Genomic DNA, 20,781 nt, shown 5'->3' with positions numbered 1-20,781 from the left:
ATGATTAATAAAGATATAAGCAAGTGATTAATGCTTGAAACTGCTGGGTGACTGTATTTATTTCACCTGCGTGGTTGTACACTCACCTCTGGAAATGGGTTGGGGCCTCCAGGGCAGAGGAACAGTGAAGGGCCGAGGGTCTTCACACTGGACTGTGAGGGAGGGTTCACAGCCCTTGAAAGAGAAAGCACTCCAAGTCCTCGACGCGGAGACCAGGGGTGAGCGGAGGCCTTATCACCTCTCCCCCACTGCCACCCCGCCCCTCCTCCGTTCCCTCCTCTCCCTTCTATTCTGAGGCTCCAACGGCTCTGTGATGGTTATAGAGAGGACATTCAGCTTTATTTAACAACACTTCCCCAATTATAGCAAATGATTTTTCTGCAAAGGAGGAAAGAGGGATTCAGGGACGGCTGTATTGCCAGCTGCTCTTGGAATCCTGGGGTGAATAGTCAGATGGGTTCCTGGGGCCTTTGCTAAGCAGATATTCACCACTGGTCTTGCAGGATGGATGCACAAGGTCTTCTGAACTTTCTTGCCCATGAAATCCTTTTCCATGGACTACTTATTAATATCTCAGAATGCAGTATGGAAAACTCTCATTCACTTTATCAATTCTCTTACCAAACCCTTTCTCCATGGATGAGGCACCAACAAGCATGACCCTTGGTCAAGTCTGAGGCTGTGACATCCTAAATCGGCAGAAACAAATTGGTGACACTTTACTCTTGCGACACTTCTCTTCCAGGATGAGCACTGAGCAAGGACTGCCATGATCCCCAAAATGCATCCGAAGTTCCTGTTTTGTGAAATGTTTTAAGAAAAAAGATGCTAATGATCCGGTAACTTCAAGAACTACTTCAAAGTTGACCTGCTGTCTCAGATGTCCAACCCATGTCATGGAGGTCCAGAAAAATAATAACAATTCTGGAAAAGCATTAAAGGAAGGAAGGTTTAAAACAACAAAGACATACTTGTCTTTAAACTAGAATTCCACAACCTAACGGGCATTGAATGGTTGTTGCTGCTATTGTTTTAAACTGCAGAAAAACCTCCCGCATGCTAGTTTTCTGGAACACACTTGGGAACGTGCTGACCTGCGGACGTCAGTTCAAAACTTCTCTAGGAACCATGGTTGTCTTAACTTCCTACCTTTCCAGCATTCAGGAGAGTGTGAAGCAAGAACAGGGAGGGGCCTTAATCAAAGACGCCCCTGGAATTCTTTATGAGAGTGAAACAAAACCTGAGATAGGATTTAACTACCTGTACTTTAAACTGAGCTGCCCTTAATCTCTGCTTTGCAGCCCTTTCTTTCACACCTGGATGCCTTTCATGGAGGATGCTGGGAGCCTGGCTCAGACACGCCAGGTTACAATTGGGCTCGTTAACATTCGGGGTGTGAGAAGGCACTTGATGCCCGTGTGGGTACTTCTGGGGTAGCTGTTCTAGTTACAACATAAATGCATCTGATCTTGGCATATCGCAGCAAGCTGACACAGCTGGATAAGTAACAGCATCACTGCGGAGGGACTTTGAGTTTATTCACATATTTAGACTTTAAAAATGATTAGGAAGTAGGCGGTAGTTAAGTAGGACAATTCCTTATCATTCCGTAGCAAACCATCTCACAGTTTGTCTCAAAAATTATTTCACTGGAAGCTAATGCACAAGGACTCCTTGTTTAACTAGATTTGTGCTGGTTTATGGAAAACAAACCAGACAAGTCTTTCTTCATCCTGAAATCTTTAAATCATTGCCTGCAAGAGCTATAAGGCTGTTCTCCTACCCCCCCCCAACACTTTTCATTGGATGTTGTAATAATTGCAAATATCAAGACACTCTGTTCGTCGTGTGATTAAGTTTAACATACAACAATTGTAAGTTTTACCTATCTGATGGCTGAAATTCTTTTATCAAAATTTTTATTGATATTATCACCATCATCAGAACAAGCTGATATGGCAATGGCCCAGGAATTTCAAACGTATCCATGTAGATATTTTGTAACTAATAACCTATAAAATGAGCAGATTTTCTTTATTTTGAAAGCTAAAGGAATATAAAATAATTTATAATTTCCATTCATTTAATTTGTGCTCCCAGAAGAATTTTCAATTACCGAGAGAATAACTTTTACAAAAAGAACATCTGTGTAAACTGAGTATTTACCATCTATTAGGAATTTTGTGACTGTTATCTCTGATGCATACAAGGTCGGAAGGTTTACACGGTGAGGGAACTGAGCCATGAGTGGTGACCAGCAAGGAACGAAGCCAGGGTCACAGGCACCTCTGGTCCTTTCTGTAAGGTCGGGCAGCCACACAGCAAGTCTCTCCAGGGACAGAGTATCAGATGTACCTAAAAGAACTCTACTTAATGCACTGTAGTGTCCAAAATGGAAAGGAAATCCAAAAGGGAGGAGATATATATGTGTACCCTGCACCCCACACACACACGTATTGCCTGGTGGCTCAGATGGTAAAGATCTGCCTAAAATATAGCAAATCTGGGTTCGATCCCTGGGTGGGAAAGATCCCACAGATAAAAGAATGGCTCCCCACTCCAGTATTCTTGCTTGAAGAATCCCATGGACAGAGGAGCCTGGTGGGCTACAGTCCATGGGGTCGCACAGAGTCAGGCATGATTGAGCAACTAACACACACACACACACACTGCTGTTTCATTTTGCTGTGCAGTAGAAGCTGACCCAACATTGTACAGCAACTAAACACCAATAAAAATTAATTAAAAAAAGAAAGAACCACAGTAACCACACCATAGTCAGAATGATATTATTATAATAAACAATAATATCATTAAGCTTAATGACAATATTTTACTCAACTACATAAAAAATACTCAGTTATCCTTATTTACAAAAAAAGCACAGAATTGCAGAGGGAGACTGTCATCTTGCCTCCATTTGCCAGTGCTCAGAAGCCCACCCGGGCCAAGCCGGAGAGCTGCCCTCAGCTCCTGGCGGAAGGTCGTGTGCGTCAGTATGGGCACCCCTCAGCAGCACTCCCCTCGAGCGTTTTCCTTCCGTTCAGCTGAGACACACCAGAGCACCGATCGCCACCAGCTCGCACCTGTCCCTCGGGTATTCTTCCGGAAGTTTCTAAGGATTGCAGAGAGACTGAATCCATTTCCCCCGAGCCCCCAGTCCTGCCTTCAAACCTGAGAGACTTTCCGTATCCTCGGGGCTTTCTCTTGTCAAACCCTAGTTATTGGTTTTAATATATACTCATCATCACTAGTGATACAAACAAGTAGAAAGAAGTCATGTTTGAAGGGTAAGTATCTTTCCTCTTCTACACAAGATGGTGGATTTATTTCTTAATGTATTTCTTTTCCTCTTCTGGGTCCGTCTCAGAGGTTAACCTATTAAATCGGCTGGTAGCTCTCCTCAGCACGGTATGATCGAGAGGTTATGTAAACCCAACAGCACACACAGAGTTACTGTGGTGTCACTTAGCTTTTCAGATAAAGATCACACCAAACCCACTACACTGAAATTGAGTTTTCTCACTTCATACAGCAACCCGGGCATTCTCCCAGCCAAGAGCTATACACATCATTCTTGCTAATGGTGCAATAATATTTCTATCAGTCCTGGATTTTTCTTGCTGATACACACATACAATATTCTTGTTCAGGTATTCTTACATTTTATTGCTTTTTACATTTCTGTATCTTATTTTACCAGCAACACAAAGACTGTTAGAAAAGAGTACACACATCTTTGTTGAATAAATGACTCCCTAACAGGCTGTAGCAATTCAAATTCCTAGCAATAATTTATGAAAATGACTATTTTCAAGCACTCTCATCCATACTAGCCATGTTGCATTTTAACAGTTTTGCTATTTTGGGGGAGTTTTTTAAAAAACTTCATTATTACTATCTTAATCTGCATTTTTCTGATAATGGGATTCAGCTTCTTTTCACACGTCTGCTGGCCACTTGGATTATGTTTACTGTGCTCGATGCTCCACTGAGTGTCTTTTGGCTGTCTTTTTCTTTGCAATTTGTAAGATACTGGTGATATACACTCTTTGCTGTTTGTGTATTTTGCAAATATTATTTTCCAGGACATTGTTTGTCTCTGATTATTTATGTTATTTTTTTTACCATATTTTAAAGATGATCAGGTGGCATCACTGGCTTGATGGACATGAGTTTGAGCAAGCTCTGGGAGTTGGTGATGGACAGGAAAGCCTGGCGTGTTGCAGTCCATGGGGTCACAAAGAGTCAGACACGACTGAGCAACTAAACTGAACTGAAAGACGGTCAAATAGATCTGCCTTTAATTTATGGCTCTTTGGTTGTCAATAGCACAAATATCTCCCAAACACTCGTCAAAATTTCTGTATGTTTTTGAAGATTTTGTTTGAATACAGTATAAGTAGATATTTAGCTTTGTTTTCTTCTAAATGAACAACTTATTATGTGAACACTATTTATTAAATAGCCCCATGTCACCATCCTGAACTGAAATAGCTCTGAAACTGTCTGTGCCTTACACCTGGCCTGTCAAACAATTCTGTTCAGTTCAGAATAAAGTTTTCTTCTGATTAAAAGTGCATCATATGTGTATATTGTTTGGGAAGAATTAGTATTTTTAAGATTTTAAGTTTTCCTACCCAAGGAAATGATATTTGTGGCTAATACCTGCCAGTCCTGTTTTATGTTCTTTAATAGGATTTATAGTACGGATCTTTTATCTTTCTTGTTAAACATATTCCTAGGTATTACACAGTTGTCGTTAGATCGGAAAAACAGAATAATCTGTTCTCATTTTCATTTCTAATTATGGAAAGTATAGAAGAAAACTATGGCTTTGTATATTTATTTTATATCCAGCCACTTACCAAATTTTATCGTATGGTCTAGCAATTTGCTTTATTTTCTTTTTTCTGGGCCAATTTATTTTTAGTGAGGTATAATTGATGTATGATATTATGTTCGGTACAGGTGTAAGCATAACGATTCACAATTTTTTAAAGATTATATTTCATTTATGGTTATGAAGTATTGGGTATGGTCTCTGTGTTGCACAATATGTCCTCATGGGTTGTATGTTTTATACATGACAGCGTGCAGCTCGTTAGTCCCTTGTATGTTTTATGCATGACAGCGTGCAGCTCGTTAGTCCCTTGTATGTTTATACATGACAGCGTGCAGCTCGTTAGTCCCTTGTATGTTTATACATGACAGCGTGCAGCTCGTTAGTCCCTTGTATGTTTATACATGACAGCGTACAGCTCGTTAGTCCCTTGTATGTTTTATGCATGACAGCGTGCAGCTCGTTAGTCCCTTGTATGTTTATACATGACAGCGCGCAGCTCGTTAGTCCCTTGTATGTTTAATGCATGACAGCGTGCAGCCCGTTATTCCCTTGTATGTTTATACATGACAGCGTGCAGCTCGTTAGTCCCTTGTATGTTTATACATGACAGCGTGCAGCCCGTTAGTCCCTTGTATGTTTATACATGACAGCGTGCAGCTCGTTAGTCCCTTGTATGTTTTATGCATGACAGCGTGCAGCTCGTTAGTCCCTTGTATGTTTATACATGACAGCGTGCGCCTCGTTAGTCCGGCACCCTTATGCGGCCCCTCCTCTGAGTCTCCCTCCCTGCTGGTAACTACTAGTCTGTTTGCGGCCCCTCCTCTGACTCTCCCTCCCTGCTGGTAACTACTGGTCTGTTCTCTGTGCCTGTGCGTCTGAGTCATTTTTGTTGTGGCCACTAGCTTGTTTCATTTCTTAGATTCCGCATCTAAGTGACGCCATGCAGTATTTGTCTCTCTGCCGACTTACTGCACTTGGTCTAACGCCCTCCAAGCCCCCTGTGTTGCTGCAAATGGCAGAAGCCCCTTCTTCCTACGGCTGAGCGTCCCGTTGTGTGCGTGGGCCACATCTTCTTTATGCATTCATCTGTTAGTGAGCACTTAGGCTGCTCCTGTATCTCGCAATTGTGAATGATGCGGCTATGAATCTTTTCAAATTAGTGTTTCGTTTTATTTTTGGTACACACCCAGGAATAGAATTGCTGTGTCATATGGTAACTCCAATTCTAGATTTTTGAGGAACGTCCATACTGTTCTCCACAGTGACTGCACCAATTTATATTCCCACCAACAATATTTGAGATTACTTTTTTTTCCATTCTAGAATTTTTAATTAGTTTTTGCTTTTGTTTTGCTTTTCTCAATATAAAATGTCATCCACAACTAGAATGAATGTGTTTCCTGTTCTCCAGTACACAAGCTAATTATTTGAGATTTCTTGGGATATTATCTAGATTCTGTAAAATACTTTTGTGTAATTGTGATGTTCTTTTTTTTTTTGAACACTATCCCCCAGACATCTCCATCTTGCACTTTCCTTGAAAGCCTGTATGTGATCCATCACAAAGCTTCCAACTCTCCTGAACATTCCCATAATCTTTCCCATCCTGAACATTTCCGTAATCTTTCCCGTCTTCTTCTTCTGCCGCCACAGCCTCAGGTCCTAGTTTCATCATGTTGATCGTTTTATTAGAATATTTTTATCATTGTCCTCTTTGACTCTGAGATCTCTCAGAGGTGTATTTCTCCACCAAAATTTAGCAAGGATCCTCCTTTCATTAAAGCATTCAGTGGGCTCTCATTGCCCGCAGGATAGAAATGAGACTTCTTCTCTCAGGGCCCTTCACAGCCTGGCATTTGTCCATTTATTGACCGTTATCCATGCTGACACATCCCCATGGACATGGTCTCTGCCAAGCGTAGGAGCTCTTCCCACCTGCCTGACATTTCCTTCCAATGTATCTCCATTTTAAACTCTGGACAAGTTCTTGTGAGTTGTTACATTGACTTCTTTATTGCAGGCATGTGACTTCTTGATTAGTGTTAGACTTTCAGAAACTGGTATGAAACCTTGATTTCAAGTTGATTGTTGGGATGGTTTGTAACACATAGTACGCCGATCTCTGACCCACCTCTGGAAGATGCTTTTAATCCTATGCAGTGAATTACTTGATTCAAGTTCGAGGAGGCTGAAGAAGCCGACCAACTGAAAAGGGTATATTGCCGCATAAAACAATTGTGGACTTTGTGACAAAGTAGTAAATTAAAATTGATCTTTTCAAACTAGTTTTTTTTCCCCCTAAAGGAGATATAAATGGAACAGCTCTAGATAGAATGGGCCTAGTGCAGTTAAGAGCAGAGATATGAACAAACAGACACAAGCTTACTTTTCACGTTTAAGGATTATTCCCCCAGAAACAGGACTTCTCAGGTGCTGCAGTGGTAAAGAATATGCCTCTTGATGAAAGAGATGCTGGAGACTCAGATTTGATTCCTGGGTTGGGAAGATACTCTGGAGGAGGAAATGGCAACCCACTCCAGTATTCTTGTCTGGCAAACCCCATGGACAGAGAAGCCTGGAAGGCGACAGTCCTTGGGGTCACAGAGCCAGACATGACCAAGCACACACTCGCACACATCCAGACACAGCAGAACATGTTGCCAGGATGAAGTTTCATGAACTCAGATTTCTGTTTCCCTCTCACTTACACAAGGCAAACCTCGTTCTTCATTTCACTTTATTGCCCTTCACAGACGTGGCATATTTTAAAAACTGAAGGTCTGTGGCAACCCTGAGCCAAGAAAGTCTTTTGGCACCATCGTTTTTCCCAAAAGCATTTGCTCACTTTGTGAGCAAGGTGTGACTCTGTGTCACATTTTGGTAATTCTTGCAATATTTCAAACTTTTTTGTTATCATCATTTGTGTTATGGTGACTGTGATCAGTGATGGTTAATGTTTTTTAGCAATAAAATATTTTAAATGAAGATAAATACTTTTTTAGGCTTTATAATGCTACTGCACACTTAATAGATTCCAGTAGAGCATAAACATAACTTTCACATGCACTAGAAACCGCAACACGTGTGTGACCCGCTTCGCTGCGGTATTTGCTTTGTTGCCATGGTCCGGAACCAAGTTGACCATGCCTCTGTGGTGCCCTGTGTGCTTCTGAGAGCTCCTCGCCTTCCCCAGCATATTGAGACGCATGTCCTATTCCTCTTCAGCTCTCTCATTCCAAGGAGGAGAAGGAGGAAGAAAAACCTAGTCTCCGGCCAGCCTGCGAAGCGGCTACTGTCTGTGCTATGCTGTTCCAGTCTCCTTTCATCCATCTTACACTTCTTCCAGTCTCCTGATACTCTGTTTTCTCCAGAATTTGTAATATTTTCATATGATTTTGACTCTATTTTGAGACAGTTATAGAAGCTTGACTTAAAGTCCTTATCATTCAGTTTTTCATACATAAACCCTCTACAGGGATTCAAGTTCAGGGATGTCTTCCAGGAATCGATTCACAGGGACAGGGAGAGTAAAGATACTACAAACATGAAATTATCTTTATTCTTGAGAAGGAGCCACCAAGAATCAGCCTAGTGTCTCCCTCCTAGATTAAAACTGTGTAGGTTGTTAATGATCACCTACTGTGGTTATGGACTTCCACAGTCACAGAAAAGTCATGGGTCCCTGGAGAGCGGTGTTGCTTCTTCTTCAGTAGCTGTAAATCTGGATCCTTTAGCAGCCACTGACTTGAAATCAGCTTGCAAGAACTTCTTCTGCTGGTTTTTCCTCCCTCTCCCTTTCTCTCTTGTTTTCTTTTTCGATGTTCCTATGTTTATTTCTCAGAAAAAACTCATCTTGGGCAGATTCTGAAGCACAGTCAAGAATGGAGAGAGAACTCATGTCAGGAAAGCAGAAGAACTGAGCCATGCCTCTGCGTCCACGGTGTGGCCCCAGCCTCTGCATGGAAGGTGGTTACGAAACCTTCTCTAGCAAGACTCGGTCATCTGGCCCCAGTGCAGTGAGCTGCGGTTCACCAGAAAGTGAAAGTGTTAGTCACTAAGTCGTGTCCAGCTCTTTGCAACCAGGCTCCTCTGTCTATGGGATTCTCCAGGCGAGAATACTAGAGTGGATAGCCATTCCCTTCTTCAAGGGATCTTCCCAACCCAGGGATCGAACCTGGGTCTCCTGCACTGCAGGCAGATTCTTTACCATGTGAGCCACAGGGGAAGCCCAATCCCACTCTCTGAAGTGTTATACTTTATTTTTTAATTTTATGGCCTCAGTGTTCCCTGAATCTCCGTCTGAAGGGGAAGCCAACCCCAGCTGAGACATGCTCCACCCCTCACCCTAACTGTGGTTGGATCCCCAGTGTTTTCAATCAGCTCAGCTTGGAAAGCTGCCCCGACACACAGTTGGAGGACTTCCTGTCCTGATGTGAAGCTGAGATCTTTGGTTAAGTGTGGATCTTTTTTGTATTAATTTGATCTGATAAACTGCTGCATTATGATATCATTTCTCATACCCTGGTGTCTCCCTTCATTTTGTACCTGTGGTTAGCATAGAACTGGTCCGAACCCTAGTCTGAGTCCTCAGCTTAACAAAGAATCCTAGGAAACATGAAGAGTGTTCACCAAATTGTCTGAGGGCTGCAAACATTTTAAAAGGAAGTTAGTTTTTACTTTCTATGCTTTGTGATTATCCACAAAAATTAAAAATATCTTTATTTTACATGAGAGAAGAGAACAGAAAAGAAAAAAAGAGCTGAATAATTTTGCTAGATTATTCCAAACCCAGGCCAATTTTTTAAATGAACAATAAATTTACTGAACAAGTATATTGTCAGGTGTGGCTGGAAAATGAAACTCAAGCTGTGGCCTTTTAAGCCTTTCATCAGATGTTTGGTCCCTCATGGAGAAGGCACTCAGAAGCCAGCTTCGACGGTCCATGACAGGGGCATCTCCTTCTCTTCTGGAAAACAGATTATCCAAAGAACACGGTTGGCATCTCAGGACCAGAGCTCACGTGGGCGTCTCTCTGATCAGGAAGTGCTTTCCTGAAAATACACTTTCAGTTCCATTCTACAAATGTCCAGAAAAAATATGTTTTAAAGCTTTTTTTATAGAAAAAAAATTGTTCTATTGCCTTTTGTCAGCTAAAACTTTTAAGCCATGGATTTTTTGCAGGAGCAAGGCCCTAGTAAGTGTCTCATACAAATCCGTAAAATTGGTAGATGAGGAAACTGAGGCTACAAGGAAAAAAAGGTGAATTTTGTTGATTGGATTTCCTTAATCTCACAGGGATCCTTATTTATTCTCAGAGAGGCTGAATGTCCGGGATTTTGTGCCTTTAGTAACTAAACCCTACAGGCTTGAAGCTAACACACTTTTTTCTTTGGAAATAATTTGTCCCTTACTTGAAAATTCGCGATGCTGGTTCTGCTCCACCATCTGTGGAGGGAACACCCCCAGATTCAGTCTTTCACCGCCTTGCCTGGTCCACGGTCTCCCCAGTTAGTAACTGACTCCAGAACATTTCGAAACCAAACGAAGACTGGATTTTGCCGTGTTTGCGTCGTTAGCCCACTGAAGCGCTGGGCAACGCACTGCAGGAAAACATCTATAAACGAAAAGTGGAGCAAATCCGGCTCATTATCAGTCATTTAAATTTGGTCTCTTTCTAGAAATATAACCACAGAGATTTTTAAAAAATTAATGGAGTAGACACAGAAAAAAAGATTTCATAGGTCAGGCACCTTGGAATCCAATGTTCCTATTACTTAATTTTTCCATTCCCTAGTGTTCTTTTTTGTGACTTGCTTGTTGTTGGATATCTTTCAGGATTATTTTTTCTTTCATTTTTCTGAAGTTTTACTGAAATACAGTTAATTTACAATGTTTTATTAGTCTCGGATATACAGTAAAGTGATTCAGTTATACACACATATATAAAAATGTATATAGTCTTTTTTTTACAAGAATTCTCAGAATTCTTATTTTGAACATTTCAGAGTTCCTTTCACACCCGTGTAAGTGTGTGTGTGTGTCTGTATATAAAATATTTAATGCACATTTTGCATAGATATCTATTAATGTAAAATATCCTTCTATAAATCTTCAAAGTTAAAATGTAGGAAATGCTGTGAAAGCATGCATAGCTAGCTCCTTCATCTAGAATCACATAGGGCCACACAGACTGTGAGCTCCGGGAAGTTAGAATTTCTGCCTCTCTCACTCAGACTTTTTCTACAGAATCTTAGTGCTGTGGCACAGGGAAGCCACTTAGTAAACATTTAATGATGAATGGTTAGAGGTAAAGAGAAATACATGAATGCTGCCAAATTTCTTATCTTTGCCCTTTCGTGGGAGAGCTTTAGTATTTATAAGCATAATGGTTAGTGTAGATGGAGAATATGTTGTCATTTTATGTACGGTCATTCATGGAATTTAAAAGGCAGACAATGTTTAATTAGCTAGAGTGATGTCAATAAAGAACAATAAAAATATAATCCCTGTAAGAATTTTTTTTGGAAACAGTGGGTGCCATCAGACACTTTTCCATACACTGATTGTTGTCATTTCTCTATGATTTATGTCTGTAAAGCTATCTAAATATCAGAAATGTGAATAATTGCTTTTTTACTTATGTGTCTTTTGGAGTTCTGGAAGGATACTTTAAGGATGTTGGAAGGAGAGTACAAAATGGAAAAGAAAATAATGCTAAGTGCTGTTTCTAATTTCATTGGTGCAACCAGAGGAAGGCTTGGCCCAGTGGATGTGCCTGTATAGCCCAGAACTTCAGCAGCCACCCTGAGGTCCTCAGCCATGCAGACGTGCATTTACACAGACTCAGACTTAAGGCTCATTGGAAAAGACCCCGATGCTGGGAAAGATTAAGGGCAGGAGAAGGGGGAGACAGAGGATGAGATGATTGGCTGGCATCACCAACTCAGTGGACATGAGTTTGAGCAAACTCTGGGAGATGGGGAAGTACAGGGAAGCCTGACATGCTACAGTCCACAGGATCGCAAAGAGCTGGATACAGCTTAGCGACCAAGCAACAATAACAGATTTAAGGAGGTGCCAACATCCTCAGTCACCAGGATAATTCATATTTCACTGTAATATTAAAAAGAAAATAAAACCGCTGCCAAAAAATTCATAATAAATGAAATATCATAGCTTTAAATAAAGACCAGATCAGTAGAAGGTCATTAAAGCCTCTGATTGTCTAGCCAGCATTGAAGAATAAAAGCAAATTGATGAGAAGCACAGGGTAATTTGACCAGGGTCAGAGTGAGGGGTGGGGTATCCCGAGTTAGACCTCTTCTCTGGATTGGACTTCCTAACTCTAAGTCTCTCCTGGGAGAATAAATTCCTATCTAATCAAAATTTTCCCATCCAAAATCTTCTCATCTCAGGCATACTTTTACTAAAAAATGATGTACATAATATTTGCAAGTTTCATGTAGTAGCATTTAAAAATACCTACCATCTGTGGGAACCAGCCCTTTTAAGTATTTAAATACTTTGGTTTTTTTAAAAAAAACTGTGTTCTGCCTAATACTTATTTATACTATACAATGAAAATATTAATTTTGGTCCTACAGAATAACTCCATAATTAGCACAACCCATCATTATGTGACTTCTGATCAGCCAGGAGTCTAATTAAGCAACTTGAAATATAAGAGCTACATATAGTAAAACTTGCAGAAAACCTGGCCTGTCAGTCATGGAGTCTTATCCCGAACATGGGTGTTAAAATAGCAGTGTTCTTTCCAGTAGATAATGAATCCTTGTGATGGTCACTGCACCGCCTTGGAGGGTAATTTCTCTCCAGCCCCAGGAGGTGGGCTCAGATACATAGACGCTGTGTGGTGTGTTTGACACAGAGGCTCAGGCACGCTGCCCAGGGGAGGGGGCTCGTGTATTTGTTGCTAAGATTCAGGGCACTAGTGTATTTAAGATCCTTGGTTTCTTATAAATGTCAGATGAAATAAAGCCTAGTGAAAATGTCCGTGTGTGTGTGTGTGTGTGTGTGTGTGTGTGTGTGTATGCCCAGCATGTTTCCAAATTCTTCTGGAACTTTCTGCACACTTTCTGTGGGCCTTCGGCGTCTTCACTGCTGACAGCCCAGTGGTCCTGGCTCCCTGATTCCAGGGGTGCTTCCTGGCACCTCCATAACCTCAGGGCTGCCTTATGGGGGGGCCTCCCCTGCAAAAGCCCCTTGCTTGGAAGCCAGGTCCTCCTCAGGGAGACCCGAGGCAACCCTGCAAGGTTGGCCCAGCCACCCCAGGAGCCTGCTCCTGGTACACAAGTTTGGGGGGCCCGCCTGTAAGCCATTCCCTGCGGCGATTTCAGGTCAGGACTCAGGGCATTAGGCAAATTACATCCCAAGGGGAAGCTGCAAAGAGAAAGACACAACCTCAATCCTCCCCATAACTTAGGTCTTAAAAAGAAAAAAAGAAAAAAAAAAAAAAGACTTGATCCAAACATCCATGTCTGCAGAAACCCCTTTTTTGTTAAGTCTCCAGCCTCATCATTGAACTTACAGATGAATGTGGTTCCAGGCATCAAATGAGCCACCAGCCTCTCAAGTCGGCTGGGTCATGAGTGTTCTGACTAAGGGTAGCCCCAGTGCCTGGCACCCTGCACGTGTTCTCCTGGCCCCTGGGGGTCCCTCCCTGGACTCTGCACAGCAGAGCAGTGACCCGGGGGCAGCGGAGGCCAGTCCCCGCCCTGGAGGCCTCACATCCCTGCAGAGCAGAAGGCTGGCCCTGGGAGCACCTACATTCTGTCTGTGCTGCCCTGCCCTGCTGCCGCTGAGCACCCCCAAACTCCAGGTGAGTCTCCCTGGGGCTCTGAGCCCATGCGCTCTGTCCCAAGGATGCTGAGGGGTGAGGGGTGACCACTGAAGGGTCTGCTAGGCAGCTGCTCGCCCAGTGATCTCTCTGAGCACCAGGCTTGATGGCTGGAGCCTACCTGTGCATGCAGCCTGATGGGGAACCCCACCTGTGCACCAGGCCTGATGGAGGGACGGTGCCCATTCTTGGTGGACCTTGCTTATGGGGTTTCCAGGTACCTGGTGCTCCTCTGCAGAGAAGTGCCCGGGGCTTGGCAGGCATGCGAGTTGAGGGGCCAGCTGGGAAAGCCTCCTGTTGTTGCTGCAGCAAATGACCACACACTGGGCAGCTTGAAGCCACACTTACTCCCTTGCAGTGGTCAGGCATCAGGTGCTGGCACTGCCGAGCTCCCCAGAAGCCCTGGGGAGGGTCCCTCGTTGTCTCCTCCAGCTTCCCATGGGCAGCGGACCTGTGTTTCCCAGCCTTGCCTCTGGGTGCCTCTGGCTTCTCCCCATGTCTTCCTGTGGCTGTACTTCTGGTCTGGTCTGCATGGTCCCACCTTCTTACAAGGACAATAGTCACTGGTTTGGGGCCCATCTTCCCCAGTATGACTTCATCTTAATTTATTACCTCTGCAAAGACCCCACCTCCAAGTAAGGCAACATTCGGAAGTTCTGTGTGGACGTGAATTTTAGGAGAGAGCACTTCACCTGGTATACTGCCTTGGGGATAAAGAGTAAGTGTGCAGTGTGCTTTAAACAAGACGGATCGTATATTCCCTGGTAGAAAATGTGACAACACTACAGAACTTATAGGCATTGGCCACTGCATTGAGCTTTTAAATATTTACTTGGGTTTTGAATTTTGTTTCCTTTACTGTTTTACTATAATTTTTTGTAAGTCTGTGTCTGCATATCAAAGTAAAATATTTTGATGTGCAAATATTAGTCATGTATCATGATTCTTTTTCTTTCTTTTCTCTTTCCTCTCTTCTCCCTCCCTCCCTTCCTTCCATCTTTTTTCTTTCTTTCTTCTTTATTTTCTATTTTTTTTAAAAGACAACATTCCTGTAAGCTTTGAGGTTAGCAGATTCAGAGAGAAAGAGGAAAGGGGCCGAACTGGGGGATGAAGGCTTAAAGAACTCTGCTTTTCCAGTGCACAGGCTTTCGTCAAAGATCTGCTTACTCTCCTCAGAATCTCGAAGACCCAAATAGAATCCCATTACTTTGACAAAGCAAAGTGGGCTTTCTGGACACTTCTATTCTCAGGCTCTGACACAGATCAGAAGGAAATCAGGTGAAGAAAGAACCCTAACCCAACCCGTCTCCTCTGTCCCCAAGCCCTCCCCCAGGCTCTGGAGTTCTTTTGGAGGATTTGCAGAATCACTGCATTTTAGTTAAATACTGAGATTCCTCCACTGAAATTCTACAGCTCACCTACTGTGTGCACAGAGCAGGTGGCTCCTAGCAAGTGCCTCCGGAGCAGGTGTCGGGATATGAACACACAGACAGCGGGTCAGACACGTCAGCTCTGGGACTCAGGTCAGCCCTCCTCCCCCGAGGCAGGTCCAGGTGTGCAAGGCCTCCAGTTTGGGGCAGTCTGGGGAAGCCCACCCCTGAGTCACCCTTCCCTGGCCCTTTGGGCTCAGACACGCTGTGGCAACATGCTCCTGGGGGGTCCTGGCCTCCTGACTCTGGCGCCAAGCCCAGAGCCTCCTGCGTGCCCGGCTCCACCAACCCAGCCACACAGCACCGTCCAAAGGCCTTGGAAGAAATGGTCCAGGAGAGGGGGCCCAGAGCAGGCACAAAGCCCGGCCTGGTTCCTCCCCTCACCTCCCAGGAGAACAAGGCTGGGGCGGCAGCCTTTGTCCAAAGCCAGGCTGATGGGTGGAGAGAGTCCTGGGCAGAGTGAGAGTAAAGGGACCCTTAATCCCAAGCACAGCGTGGGGAGGGCCCAGGATGGGGACTGACACCCGGTCCGGGCTGGGGCCCAGGTCTCGGAGCTGTCAGGAGGAAGGTCAGAGGACAGGTGAGGGGTGCAGGCCATGTTGGGGTGAGGGTGTAGCAGAGGACAGTCAGGGAGCCCCGTGCCCAGGAGTGCTGTGACCCCGGGTGGCGTGTGGCCACCACCTCCGTCCTCTGAGAGCAAACAAAGTGGGCTCGGGCCCTGCTGCATCTCTAGACACTGTGCTGCAGACAGGACAGGCCCACGGGGTCTTCCCGGGTCCACCTGGCTCCGTCGTGCATCCCAAGTCCTCTGCAAGAACGAGGATTGGAATCAGCGGCCTACTGTGTGGGCGAGCTCCTGTCTTCTGACCCAAGACTCACCAGGGAAAGAAATCAGCAGGTTCCTCCCACCCAGAGCCTGCCCTCTGCCCTCTGCCCCTCGGAGCCCCCTCCCGACCCAACGCCCCCTCTTCCTTCTGTCCTTGTGCTTCTCCTCCTTCCCTGGAGGATGTGCATCCAGGATCCACTGGGCACTGGCCTTGCTCTAACCACGTGGAGCTGCTGTTGTATTGGCCACATTCACTCTCTTATTCTGTGTCCCCCAGGAAGTGAGGTCCCTGCACCCAATCAAACGCCCCACATGTCAGTCCAGCTGGAGGCTGGACAGAGCACCCTGCCAGATGCAGCTGCCGGCGTGGACAGACCCGTGTGCAGCACATCACACATGCGTGTTCCAGAACGTGTGACCACTGGGGCTGCCGTCTCCTAGAGACACTGGAGGGACATGCCCTGGGGCGTCCTTTCCAGACGCCAGGGGCCGCTCGTGATGTCACCACATGTCAGCTCAGATGGACCACGAGGCGCCTGGATGTTTGGTTCTGTGTTGCTCTGGGTGTGACTGTTTCTGGATGAGGTTAGCGTCTGAGAAAATCTATCACCCTCGGCCCTGAGGGTGGCGTGTGTGCTCAGTCGTGTCTGACTGTGGCCCCATGGATTGCAGTTCTCCTGTCCACCGGATTCTCCGAACGAGAACACTGCAGTGGGTTGCCATTTCCTTCTCCAGGGGATCTTCCCCACCCAGGGATCGAGCCCAGGCCTCTTGAGTATCCTGCACTGGCAGGCGGGATCTTGACCACCAAGCCACCTGGGAAGCCCCATGGTGAGGGTGGGCCACACCCAACCTGCCGGGACCCTGACTTGAACAAATGGCTGAGTGAGGGAGGTGTTTCTGCCTGACCGTCTTCTAGCTGGGACACTGGTCTCCAACGGCGGACCTGCACTCAGGCCGGGGTGGGCACCACGGACTCTCCTGCTCTCAGGCCCCACGGCTGGACCGGAACCGTGCCCCAGGGTCTGCTGGGCATCCAGCCTCACACTGAAGAACGGGACTTCGTAGCCCTGCAGCCACGCAAGCCAAGGGGATTCTTTATGATCAGTCTCTCTGTCTCCCTCCCTCCCTCCCTCTCTCTCTCCCTCTCTCTGTCTCCCCCTGCCCCCGTGTATATATCTATAAAGTCTCTTATTACCTCCCCAGAGAACCCTGACTAATATGCTCAAGATGCCAGGAATAGTCATCCCCATTTATCATCTTGGCACAATGGATCTTTTTCCTCTTGGTCTGTATTTTAAGTCATTTTATAAATAATTTACAATGACAAGAATTTTAGCATTGCAAACCTGCATTTTTAAAGAAACTTTTAATTTTATACTGGAGTATGAAAGTGAAAGTGGAAATCGCTTGGCTGTCTCCGACTCTGCCACCCTGTGGACTGTAGCCCACCAGCCTCCTCTGTCCCTGGGCTTCTCCGGGAAGAGTACTGGAGTAGAGCTGATTAACAGTGCTGGGCTAGTTTCACATGTACAGCAAAGTGACCCCATTATACATAAACATGTGTGCCTTCTTTTTCCAATTCTCTTCTGTTTGGTTGTCACGTAACATTGAGCAGAGTTCCCTGTGCTCTAGGGCAGGCAAGCCCACACTTTGGTTTCGCGTATTCCAGTGTGCCGGTCTACATGTGTGACATGGATTTGTCCTCCGAACACACCATCAGCTCACGAAGCTACCTGTCTGAACCTGGAACAAAGCTTTCCTGCAGAGACTGATGAAATATTCTCATCATTTCTCTGAGAGTTTCTAGATTATCACGGCTTTCTTTGAGTTCTTTTTGAGTTTGCACCATTCAAACACAATACTTAAGGAAGTTTTTGAAATTTTGGACACCTCATAATTTCTTGAAGAGAGAAAGTGGCCATCTTCTTTGCTCCATAGTTTCAAACAATTTTCATTTTTAGTTTTATAATCCTTAATTGAAAGAATAAATCTAATGATTTTTTTTCAGTTTTACATCATCTGTTTTCTTCCAATCATTTTATATACATGCATACCTACTATTTGTCCACTTAAGAACCATATTAAGTACACTTTCATGCAAAAACATCAGTATCATAAAAGTTGAAAGGTTACCATCACCTTCCAGGGTCTTGCCCCAGTCACTGCCTGATGTAACCCTACTGTTGGGTGACCCCCGGGTGACAGCACCATGTCTCCCTTTTGTCTGTAGGATGCGTTGTTCACTCATAGATTCTCAAGTTTGAGAAAACACATTAGGTCCTATGCACATACTGTGAGATTTCAGAGAGCTGATATCTATGTATTAACCTTCCGAGTTGCCTAATCATGGTGAGACATCTTTCACTTTCATCTCTTTTCTTCCTCCCTTTTTGGGCAGAATCTGAAAACTTCTGAACTCTTAAATATTTTCAATAAAACTAAAACAAAGTACAAAGTTGTCAGGTCAGTTTTACGTCTTCTGGAAAGACAATGAAATATTTTGAACACCACACACACACACAGAAAAAACAAAGGGTGATGACATAATAGCAGTTTATTTCATTACTTTTTATCCTTCTAGGTGATTCCATCATTATATTTATCATTTTAGTTTTTTAAAGGACAGTTTGAAAGAATGTACAATGAATAAAAAAATGCTAGAGTGTTAAAATGGTGAAATGTTTCAAAATATAGAAAAAAAAAGTCAGTGAGATCCCTATTTTTATTTTAGAGTTTATAAAAGGATCCAAGGGACCCAAATGGTAATTGAAGGTAAAGTAAATTCTATTTTATGAAAACAACATTATGTGTGTTTGTGTGTGTGCTCCTCCAGTGGCTCGGCAGGTAAAGAATCCACTCTCCAATTCAGAAGATGCAGGACATTCAGGTTCGATCCCTGGGTCGGGAAGATACCCTGGAATAGAAAATGGCTCCAGTATTCTTGCCTGGGAAATGCCATGGACAGAGGAGCCTGGTGGGCTACAGTCCATGGAGCCGCAAAGTGTAGGACACAACTGAGCGACTGAGTATGTATTTTAGCATAAATCATATTTTAAATTCATACATTTCTCTTTGCCCTTTGAAAAATCTCTAATGAGAATTATGAAATATCAATCCAAACAAATAGAACTGCTCAAAAAAACTCCAAACTCAAAGCACATATTCTGACCCTGATGGCACACTCAGTTCAAAGCCTCACTTTCTGAGTTGCTTTCATGAAGACAAATCATGATGTTTCCAGGTGAATCTTATCACCTGGAAATTTGACAGTCACTTAAAGCAAGAGGACTGTTAACTACGAGACGATGACAGATAGGCCCTACCCTACACCCCTGGGAATCGCACTCCTAACACGACGCGCTGTGTACCAGTCACGAGCTGCGTGAGAGGTTCTGTCTCGGTCCAAGCCCTCCCTTGGCCGAAGTTTGTCACATGTATGAGGGATTTCCTGAGGTTGGGTCTCGACTTTGCCTGAGCTCCAAGTCCGTCCTGGGCGGCGACATCCCAGTGGAGAGCTGAAGCGAAGGCCAGAGACATCTAATGGCTTAGGACAGATTTGTTTGCATTTTGCATATAATCTAAACCAAAATAGCTCCTTGGCTTGAATCTCAGAGATTACGCAGACAGTGCTAGCCGTTTCTCCAGAGCCAACCTGCGGCCAGGTTTTGCTGGCTGGCTTCTCACCGTGCCATCTGCGTATCAGTCACTAAGTCATGTCCAGCTCTCTGCAACCCTATGGACCATAACACGTCAGGCTCCTCTGTCCACAGGGTTCTCCAGGCAAGAACACTGGAGTGGGTTGCCACTCCCTTCTCCAGGGATCTTCCCAACCCAGGGATTGAACCTGGGTCTCCTGTACTGCAGACAGATCTTTACCACCTGAGCCACCAGAGAAGCCCTCATAGATTCCTTGTCTGGCTAATTCTTGAATCAAAGGTGAGAAATCGGAAAAAAACTAAATTCTGAGACAAAAGCAAACAAAAAACCTTCCTTTCGATTTCTAAACAAGTGAAGCTAGAGAAACAAAAAGATGTTCTGCTGATGAAAACTCCTGGCTTCGTGTCCCTCAGAGCCCAGGAGGGATGCTCAGGTGAAGCTGAGCCTGGCCGGCAGGATGTTTGGGACACGGAGCCAGACAGCACAGCGCCTGCATTTCCAGCCTGGACGGTCCCCAGGGTTGCGAGGAGGGCCAAGCCAAGAGGTGGCATTCAGCCTCGTGGGGCTGGTACCTGCCTCCAGACTGCAGGTACACACACTTGCTCTAACGTGACGAAGGCATCATGGCTGTTTTATACGTAAGTGGTCTGGACAGCTTGACCTGGGTGTGCCAGTGAGACGTCCTGGACATTCTCCGTTTTGTTACCAAAGAGCTTTGGATTCTGACCTGCCCTGTGGTCGGTGATGCCTCTGGGATACCTACTCCTAGAGAGAGTTCATTTGCCTGAATTGCTTTTTTGAAGCAAAGAGGGAAGACAAAATAAAGGAGCTAACATGATGCTTTTCAAAATGAGTTTAAGTGATCTTCTTTCAGAGATGTGTGCTTGCCCACGTAATGTCAGGCTTATTAAGACCATCTTGCCAAATGTCCCACCTTTGGAGATTAGTATTCCTGGAACAGATCACTCTAGTGTCAGTGCAACAGATTTCCTGGCAATGCAACCCTGCTGAAGGGTGAGCATCATTATTCTTTAGGGCGAGATGCAAAGAAGAATGAGCCCCGATCCAGGAACAGCCATGGCTGGGTTTCAAATACACTTGTACTAATGGTCCTTGCAGCAGCGGTCCTGTGCGTTACAGATTACCCCAAACACCCGGGCAA

Source organism: Bos indicus, chromosome 20 (genome assembly GCF_029378745.1).
Source record: "Bos indicus isolate NIAB-ARS_2022 breed Sahiwal x Tharparkar chromosome 20, NIAB-ARS_B.indTharparkar_mat_pri_1.0, whole genome shotgun sequence".
Lineage (NCBI taxonomy): Eukaryota > Metazoa > Chordata > Mammalia > Artiodactyla > Bovidae > Bos > Bos indicus.
This window is presented reverse-complemented; position numbering follows the sequence as displayed.